Genomic DNA, 10720 nt, shown 5'->3' with positions numbered 1-10720 from the left:
GCTGATTGGCTGACAGCCGTGGTATATCAGGCCGTATACCATGGGTATGACAAAACATGTATTTTTACTGCTCTAATTACGTTGGTAACCAGTTTATAATTGCAATAATCCACCCCAGGGTTTGTGATATATGGCCAATATACCACGGCTAAGGGCTGTATCCAGGCACTCTTCGTTGCGTCGTGCTTAAGGACAGTCTTTAACCATGCTATATTGGCCATATACCACACTTCCTCGGGTCTTATTGCTTAACTGTAACATGTGTATACCATCAGAGTCCCCCCCCCACCACAAAATCACAACTTAATTGTCTCACAGAATGGCAAACAACCATCTCTGTTCAGCCTAAAACATGACATTATCTATTATTATAGAGCTCTGCTCAGCCTATAAACATGACATTCCCTGAGAAATTAGATTTGGAGCTCTACATCATTTGTTTTTAAATCTCACCGTCACCAAGTTTATTTTTAATGATGTAATGTTGTGAAGACTGACCTCAGGTTATTGAGGGATCTAGTCTAGATTAAACCTCATAGGAAGACAATTTTATTTAATGCAGGCTTCATTCAGGTCTCTCTGTTTAACTAAATAATCTGTTTGTCTTTTGGCAGGAGAAAGACCAGACTCTGACAGCGGGAAGAGTTCCTCAGAGGAAACAGACCCAGAGACGCCTAACCAACACCACTGCTCCCACTGTGGAAAGAGTTTTAGGTGGTTAGGGAGCCTGAAAATGCATGAGAGAATACATACAGGAGAAAAGCCCTACCACTGTTTCCCACTGTGGAAAGAGTTTTAGGTGGTTAGTGAGCCTGAAAACGCATGAGAGAATACACACAGGAGAAAAGCCGTATCACTGTTCTCACTGTGGAAAGAGTTTTAGGTGGTCAAGGAGTCTGAAAACGCATGAGAGAATACACACAGGAGAAAATCCGTATCACTGTTCTCACTGTGGAAAGAGTTTTAGGTGGTCAGGGAGTCTGAAAACGCATGAGAGAATACACACAGGAGAAAAGCCGTATCACTGTTCTCACTGTGGAAAGGGTTTTAGGTGGTCAAGGAGTCTGAAAACGCATGAGAGAATACACACAGGAGAAAAGCCGTATCACTGTTCTCACTGTGGAAAGAGTTTTAGGTGGTCAGGGAGTCTGAAAACGCATGAGAGAATACACACAGGAGAAAAGCCGTATCACTGTTCTCACTGTGGAAAGGGTTTTAGGTGGTCAAGGAGTCTGAAAACGCATGAGAGAATACACACAGGAGAAAAGCCTTATCACTGTTCTCACTGTGGAAACAGTTTTACGTGGTTAGTGAGCCTGAAAACGCATGAGAGAATACACACAGGAGAAAAACCTTTCCAATGTTCCCAGTGTGGAAAGAGTTTTAGGTGGTCAGGGAGTCTGAAAAAGCATGAGAGAATACACACAGGAGAAAAGCCTTTCCAACATACTAATAAACAGGAGGAGAAGACATACCACTGCTCTCATTGTGAAAAGACATTTTCCCAGTCAGAGGACCTGAAAACACATGAGAGAATAGAGAGGCTGTGTTCTGACTTGTGTTTCTGACTGAGAATTTGTCCACGACCAGGATTCACAGGACCAGGGTGTCCGCTATGGACACCTGGAAGAAATCAGCAGCGGACATTTCTGAAGGTTTATCCAACAGACCTGTACATCCATGAATGGATCTATAATGTGTAACTATTTCTGATGGTTTATCCAACAGACCTGTACATCCATGAATGGATCTCTATAATGTGTAACTATTTCTGAAGGTTTATCCAACAGACCTGTACATTCATGAATGGATCTCTATAATGTGTAACTATTTCTGAAGGTTTATCCAACAGACCTGTACATCCAGGAATGGATCTCTATAATGTGTAACTATTTCTGAAGGTTTATCCAACAGACCTGTACATCCAGGAATGGATCTCTATAATGTGTAACTATTTCTGCTGTATTGTGATGTATTGTTTAATAGATGTACTATGTTAGGTATATTTATCTGTGGTTTTATTTCAACAGATTTTACTGATGCTATTAGATTGTACTATGTTAGGTATATTTATCAATGGTTTTATTTCAACAGATTTTACTGATACTATTAGATTGAATAGATAGAAAAATTAAATTAAATGCCTTAAATGCAGCGTTAGATGTAAAGTTTAAATTCTCATTCATTACACATCTTCACTAATCAATCAACACATGCTTTCCTTTGGACGTATCAATATAATATTATTTAATGAAATACATTTTAAAATACAATTGTTTGTCAGGAAATAAAATAAATATTTCCTTATACTGCGTTACCCACTCCAGTCAGCTGATGACGATGCTGCCAGTGTGACGTATAATCTAGTGGACGGGACACTTCAACAACAACAGCGAGTCAGTCACTTCAGTAGCTTGCTAGGCGACATGGCCTAAACATTCAAGCTTTTTAGACTGTTTCAGTGCATATTTGCCTATGTATTTTAGACATACTTCTGTTTTATAGCGAGTTGCCCCATTTATTTTCATATTTACGTTGTTAGTCAGGCAGACGTCTTAAATTTGCCTAGCGCTAGGCTAGTCGCTAATGCTAACTAGCTAGCTAACATCTCCGACCATGAGCTCCCTAAACATCCCCACTCTTGTTAAAGAAGAGGTCTGCTGGACGGAGAAAGAAGCTCTGGGGCTGAACATTGTCGTGAAAGAGGAGAAGGAAGAAGAGGATGTCACAGTAAAACAAGAAGTAGAGGGTGAGGCTGTTACAGTGAAAGAAGAAGAGAAAGACGTTACAGTGAAGGAAGAGGAAGACTCGTTCAGAGTGAAAGAGGAGGAGGATGTTACAGTAAAAGAAGAGGAGGAGGAAGAGAAAGAGGAGGATGCAGTTTTTGGAGTGAAGAAGGAGAAAGAGGGAGAGATAACGGTCATATTGACAGAGGAGTCAGGAGATCTGATTACCACCAGTAAGTACTGTCTTAAAAACGGGCTCTAACTCTCTAAAGGTTTTTAATGAATGTGTGGTTTTTAAGCAGCATGCTACTGAAATTCTATACTTGAAAATGTTGTTCTGTACTATAGGAATTTATGTGATAATATAATGTTAAAGCTACATTTTAAAATGGGTGATTAAAGCCCTGAATGCTGATTGGCTGACAGCCGTGGTATATCAGGGCGTATACCATGGGTATGACAAAACATGTATTTTTACTGTTCTAATTACGTTGGTAACCAGTTTATAATTGCAATAATCCACCCCAGGGGTTTGTGATATATGGCCAATATACCACGGCTAAGGGCTGTATCCAGGCACTCTGCGTTGCGTCGTGCTTAAGGACAGTCTTTAACCATGCTATATTGGCCATATACCACACTTCCTCGGGTCTTATTGCTTAACTGTAACATGTGTATACCATCAGAGTCCCCCCCCCCCACCACAAAATCACAACTTAATTGTCTCACAGAATGGCAAACAACCATCTCTGTTCAGCCTAAAACATGACATCATCTATTATTATAGATCTCTGTTCAGCCTAAAACATGACATTATCTATTATTATAGAGCTCTGTTCAGCCTATAAACATGACATTATCTATTATTATAGATCTCTGTTCAGCCTATAAACATGACATTATCTATTATTATAGAGCTCTGCTCAGCCTATAAACATGACATTATCTATTATTATAGAGCTCTGTTCAGCCTATAAACATGACATTATCTATTATTACAGAGCTCTGCTCAGCCTATAAACATGACATTATCTATTATTATAGAGCTCTGCTCAGCCTATAAACATGACATTATCTATTTATTATAGAGCTCTGCTCAGCCTGTAAACATGACATTATCTATTATTATAAATCTCTGTTCAGCCTATAAACATGACATTATCTATTATTATAGAGCTCTGCTCAGCCTATAAACATGACATTATCTATTATTATAGAGCTCTGTTCAGCCTATAAACATGACATTATCTATTATTACAGAGCTCTGTTCAGCCTGTAACCATGACATTATCTATTATTATAGAGCTCTGCTCAGCCTGTAACCATGACATTATCTATTATTATAGAGCTCTTATTATGACATCATGACATTCCCTGATAGATTAGATTTGGAGCTCTACATCATTCGTTTTTAAATCTCACCGTCACCAAGTTTATTTTTAATGATGTAATGTTGTGAAGACTGACCTCAGGTTATTGAGGGATTTAGCCTAGATTAAACCTCATAGGAAGACAATTTTATTTAATACAGGCTTCATTCAGGTCTCTCTGTTTAACTAAATAATCTGTTTGTCTTTTGGCAGGAGAGAGACCAGACTCTGACAGCGGGAAGAGTTCCTCAGAGGAAACAGACCCAGAGACGCCTAACCAACACCACTGCTCCCACTGTGGAAAGAGTTTTAGGTGGTCAGGGAGTCTGAAAACGCATGAGAGAATACATACAGGAGAAAAGCCCTACCACTGTTCTCACTGTGGAAAGAGTTTTAGGTGGTTAGTGAGTCTGAAAACGCATGAGAGAATACACACAGGAGAAAAGCCGTATCACTGTTTTCACTGTGGAAAGAGTTTTAGGTGGTCAGGGAGTCTGAAAACGCATGAGAGAATACATACAGGAGAAAAGCCCTACCACTGTTCTCACTGTGGAAAGAGTTTTAGGTTGTCAGGGAGTCTGAAAATGCATGAGAGAATACACACAGGAGAAATGCCCTACCACTGTTCCCAGTGTGAAAAGAGTTTTAGGTGGTCAGGGAGTCTGAAAACGCATGAGAGAACACACACAGGAGAGAAGCCTTTCCAACATACTAATACACAGGAGGAGAAGACATACCACTGCTCTCATTGTGAAAAGACATTTTCCCAGTCAGAGGACCTGAAAACACATGAGAGAATAGAGAGGCTGTGTTCTGACTTATGTTTCTGACTGAGAATTTGTCCACGGCCAGGATTCACAGGACCAGGGTGTCCGCTATGGACACCTGGAAGAAATCAGCAGCGGACATTTCTGAAGGTTTATCCAACAGACCTGTACATCCATGAATGGATCTCTATAATGTGTAACTATTTCTGAAGGTTTATCCAACAGACCTGTACATCCATGAATGGATCTATAATGTGTAACTATTTCTGATGTATTGTGATGTATTGTTTAATAGATGTACTATGTTAGGTATATTTATCTGTGGTTTTATTTCAACAGATTTGACTGATGCTATTAGATTGTACTATGTTAGGTATATTTATCTGTGGTTTTATTTCAACAGATTTGACTGATGCTATTAGATTGTACTATGTTAGGTATATTTATCTGTGGTTTTATTTCAACAGATTTTACTGATGCTATTAGATTGCTGGGTGGGGGGAGTTTTATATATACAGAGACTTCAGAAAGTATTCACACCCCTTGACTGGTCCCACATGTTGTTGTGTTACATCCTGAATTTAAAATGTATTTCTATTTCAACTTTATTTAACCAGGTAGACTAGTTGAGAAGAAGTTCTCATTTGCAATGACACATACAACAACACAGAGTTACACATGGAATAAACAAAAATACAATCATTTATACAGTAGAAAAATCTATATACAGCATGTGCAAATAAGGTAGGATAAGAGAGGTTAGGCAATAAATAGACCATGGTGGCGAAGTAATTACAATATAGCAATTAAACACTGGAATGGTAGGGAATGTGAATGTGAATAGCAGAAGATGAATGTGCAAGTAGAGATACTGGGGTTAAATTGATTCAATACTCCATAATGTCAAAGTGGAATTATGTTTTTGGAAATGTTTACAAATGTAATTAAAAGCCTAAATAAGTTCAGGAGTAAAGATGTTGCTTAACAAGTCACATAATAAGTTGCAGGGACTCACTCTGTGTGCAATAATAGTGTTTAACATGATTTTTGAATGACTACCTCGTCTCTGTACCCCACACATACAATTAGCTGTATCAAATCAAATCAAGTTTATTTTATATAGCCCTTCGTACATCAGCTAATATCTCGAAGTGCTGTACAGAAACCCAGCCTAAAACCCCAAACAGCAAGCAATGCAGGTGTAGAAGCACGGTGGCTAGGAAAAACTCCCTAGAAAGGCCAAAACCTAGGAAGAAACCTAGAGAGGAACCAGGCTATGAGGGGTGGCCAGTCCTCTTCTGGCTGTGCCGGGTGGAGATTATAACAGAACATGGCCAAGATGTTCAAAATGTTCATAAATGACAAGCATGGTCAAATAATAATCAGGAATAAATGTCAGTTGGCTTTTCATAGCCGATCATTAAGAGTTGAAAACAGCAGGTCTGGGACAGGTAGGGGTTCCATAACCGCAGGCAGAACAGTTGAAACTGGAACAGCAGCAAGGCCAGGTGGACTAGGGACAGCAAGGAGTCATCATGCCCGGTAGTCCTGACGTATGGTCCTAGGGCTCAGGTCCTCCGAGAGAGAGAAAGAAAGAGAGAAGGAGAGAATTAGAGAGAGCCAAGATGTTCAAAATGTTCATAAATGACAAGCATAGTCAAATAATAATCACGAATAAATGTCAGTTGGCTTTTCATAGCCGAACATTAAGAGTTGAAAACAGCAGGTCTGGGACAGGTAGGGGTTCCATAACCGCAGGCAGAACAGTTGAAACTGGAACAGCAGCAAGGCCAGGTGGACTGGGGACAGCAAGGAGTCATCATGCCCGATAGTCCTGACATATGGTCCTAGGGCTCAGGTCCTCCGAGAGAAAGAAAGAGAGAAGGAGAGAATTAGAGAGAGCATACTTAAATTCACACAGGACACTGGATAAGACAGGATAAGTACTCCAGATATAACCAACTGACCCTAGCCCCCCAGCTGTAATGGCTCTCAGTCGAGCAGTGAATTTCAAACACAGATTCAACCACAAAGACCAGGGAGGTTTTCCAACGCCTCACAAAGAAGTGCATGTGTTGGTAAATGGGTAAAAAAAAGCAGACATTGAATATCCCTTTGAGCATGGTGAAGTTATTAATTACACTTTAGATGGTGTATCAATATACCCAGTCACTAACTCAGTTGCTGGAGAGGAAGGAAACCGCTCAGGGATTTCACCATGAGGCCAATGGTGACTTTAAAATAGTTAGTGTTTAATGGTTGTGATAGGAGAAAACTGAGGATGGATCAACAACATTGTAGTTACTCCACAATACTAACCTAAATGACAGAGTGAAAAGAAGGAAGCCTGTACAGAATACAAATATTCCAAAACATTCATTCTGTTTGCAATGAGGCACTAAAGTAATACTGAAAAACAATGTGGCAAAGAAATTAACTTTATATCCTGAATACAAAAGCGTTATGTTTGGGGCAAAATTCAACACATCACTGACTACATATTTTCAAGCATGGTGGTGGCTGCATCATGTAATGGGTATGCTTGTCATTGGCGTCACTAGAGGCGTAACTACAGTCCCTGGTTCTAATCTAATGATCATCAGCTGCATCATTTTATGGTTCTAATCCAGGCAGTATCACTTCCAGGTTAAGCGAGCAGTGTGTCAAGATGTGCAGTGCGGCTTGGCAGGGTCGTGTTTCGGAGGACGCATGGCTCTCGACCTTCGCCTCTCCCCCGAGTCCGTAGAGGAGTTGCAATTGGATTTCATGACATTGGTGAAAAAAAAAATATATAATACACTGGTACTGAAATTAGATTTTTAATCACCTGGAAGATGTGTCAAACCATGTAAACACCTGCAAGACTTCGGTTAGAAGTGAATCACCTGGCAGATGTGTCAAACCATGTAAACACCTGCAAGACTTCGGTTAGAAGTGAATCACCTGGCAGATGTGTCAAACCATGTAAACATCTGCAAGACTTTGGTTAGATTACACTTTTATGAAATAAATGAAAAATAAACTTTTGGTTCCTCAACTGCGTTGCCCACTCCAGTCAGCAGATGGCGATGTGCGTCTTTTAGGTTCAGGCGATACTGCCAGTGTGACGTATAATCTAGTGGACGGGACGCTCCTTCAACAACAACAGCTAGTCAGACACCTCGGTAGCTTTCGAGCAAACATGGCTACAACATTCACGCTCTTTACACTGTTTTGGTGTATATTAGGCGCTGTGTATTAAACACACTTCTGTCGTATGTACTTGTTGGCTGGTTAAGTTAGCATTAGCCTAGCTAGCTAACATCTCCGACCATGAGCTCACTAAACTACTCTCCTCTGTTAAAAAAGAGGAGGTCTGCTGGACGGAGAAAGAATCTATGGGACTGAACATTGTCGTCAAAGAGGAGGAGGAAGAGGAAGAGGAGACTGTTACAATACAAAAACAAGTAGAGGATGAGGCTGTTACCGTGAAAGAAGAAGAGAAAGATGTTTCAGTTAAAGAAGAGGAAGACGCGTTCAGAGTGAAAGAGGAGGAGGATGTTACAGTGAAAGAAGAGGATGCAGTTTTTGGATTGTAGAAGGAGGAAGAAGATCGGATTAACACCAGTAAGTACCGTCTTAAACAGAACGTTAACAATGGATCAATGCATCCAATCTAGAGGCGAAAGAAACGCACACCTGTTTAGGAGAGGTGCTGGCTAGCAGAGTAGAACACCTGTTTAGGAGAGGTGCTGGCTAGCGGAGTAGAACACCTGTTTAGGAGAGGTGCTGGCTAGCAGAGTAGAACACCTGTTGGAGAGGTGCTGGCTAGCAGAGTAGAACACCTGTTTAGTAGAGGTGCTGGCTAGCGGAGTAGAACACCTGTTTAGGAGAGGTGCTGGCTAGCGGAGTAGAACACCTGTTTAGGAGAGGTGCTGGCTAGCGGAGTAGAACACCTGTTTAGGAGAGGTGCTGGCTAGCGGAGTAGAACACCTGTTTAGGAGAGGTGCTGGCTAGCGGAGTAGAACACCTGTTTAGTAGAGGTGCTGGCTAGCGGAGTAGAACACCTGTTTAGGAGAGGTGCTGGCTAGCAGAGTAGAACACCTGTTTAGGAGAGGTGCTGGCTAGCAGAGTAGAACACCTGTTTAGGAGAGGTGCTGGCTAGCAGAGTAGAACACCTGTTTAGGAGAGGTGCTGGCTAGCAGAGTAGAACACCTGTTTAGGAGAGGTGCTGGCTAGCAGAGTAGAACACCTGTTTAGGAGAGGTGCAGGCTAGCGGAGTAGAACACCTGTTTAGGAGAGGTGCTGGCTAGCGGAGTAGAACACCTGTTTAGGAGAGGTGCTGGCTAGCGGAGTAGAACACCTGTTTAGGAGAGGTGCTGGCTAGCAGAGTAGAACACCTGTTTAGGAGAGGTGCTGGCTAGCAGAGTAGAATCAACCAAATGTATTTATATAGCCCTTCTTACATCAGCTGATATCTCAAAGTACTGTACAGAAACCCAGCCTAAAACCCCAAACAACAAGCAATGCAGGTGTAGAAGCACGGTGGCTAGGAAAAACTCTGTGGAAAGGCCAAAACCTAGGAAGAAACCTAGAGAGGAACCAGGCTATGAGGGGTGGCCAGTCCTCTTCTGGCTCTGCCGGGTGGAGATTATAACAGAACATGGCCAAGATGTTCAAATGTTCATAAATTACCAGCATGGTCAAATAATAATAATCACAGTGGTTGTCGAGGGTGCAACAGGTCAGCACCTCAGGAGTAAATGTCAGTTGGCTTTTCATAGCCGATCATTGAGAGTATCTCTACCGCTCCTGCGGTCTCTAGAGAGTTGAAAACAGCAGGTCTGGGACAGGTAGCACGTCCGGTGAACACCTGTTTAGGAGAGGTGCTGGCTAGCGGAGTAGGATCATTCGAGGAGCCTGCTAATACCTTAGCTTTTCTGAAGACGACAGAAAAAGCGTGCCTACCTCTCATAGTGCATCAAAATGATTTGAGCAGGAACACTCCCCTACTCCCAGGATGCACGCAGGGCAAAACGTAAGTACACACTCCTCTACTCCCAGGATGCACGCAGGGCAAAACGTAAGTACACACTCCCCTACTCCCAGGATGCAGGCAGGGCAACACGTAAGTACACACTCCCCTACTCCCAGGATGCAGGCAGGGCAAGACGTAAGTACACACTCCCCTACTCCCAGGATGCACGCAGGGCAAGACGTAAGTACACACTCCCCTACTCCCAGGATGCACGCAGGGCAAAACGTAAGTACACACTCCCCTACTCCCAGGATGCACGCAGGGCAAAACGTAAGTACACACTCCCCTACTCCCAGGATGCACGCAGGGCAAAACGTAAGTACACACTCCCCTACTCCCAGGATGCAGGCAGGGCAAAACGTAAGTACACACTCCCCTACTCCCAGGATGCACGCAGGGCAAAACGTAAGTACACACTCCCCTACTCCCAGGATGCACGCAGGGCAAAACATAAGTACACACTCCCCTACTCCCAGGATGCACGCAGGGCAAAACGTAAGTACACACTCCCCTACTCCCAGGATGCAGGCAGGGCAAAACGTGAGTACACACTCCCCTACTCCCAGGATGAGGACAGGGCAAAACGTGAGTACACACTCCCCTACTCCCAGGATGCACGCAGGGCAAAACGTAAGTACACACTCCCCTACTCCCAGGATGCACGCAGGGCAAAACGTAAGTACACACTCCCCTACTCCCAGGATGCACGCAGGGCAAAACGTAAGTACACACTCCCCTACTCCCAGGATGCAGGCAGGGCAAAACGTAAGTACACACTCCCCTACTCCCAGGATGCACGCAGGGCAAAACGTAAGTACACACTCCCCTACTCCCAGGATG

The 10720-nt window shown here is 42.6% G+C and overlaps 1 pseudogene; it reads left to right on the top strand.

The window, feature by feature from the left end:
* Nucleotides 1-694: 694 nt before the first annotated feature.
* LOC120039083 lies at nt 695-4803 on the top strand (annotated as a pseudogene).
* The last annotated feature ends 5917 nt before the right edge of the window (nt 4804-10720 follow it).

This window comes from Salvelinus namaycush, unplaced genomic scaffold, assembly GCF_016432855.1.
Source record: "Salvelinus namaycush isolate Seneca unplaced genomic scaffold, SaNama_1.0 Scaffold252, whole genome shotgun sequence".
NCBI classification, from domain to species: Eukaryota; Metazoa; Chordata; class Actinopteri; order Salmoniformes; family Salmonidae; genus Salvelinus; species Salvelinus namaycush.
This window is presented reverse-complemented; position numbering and strand designations above follow the sequence as displayed.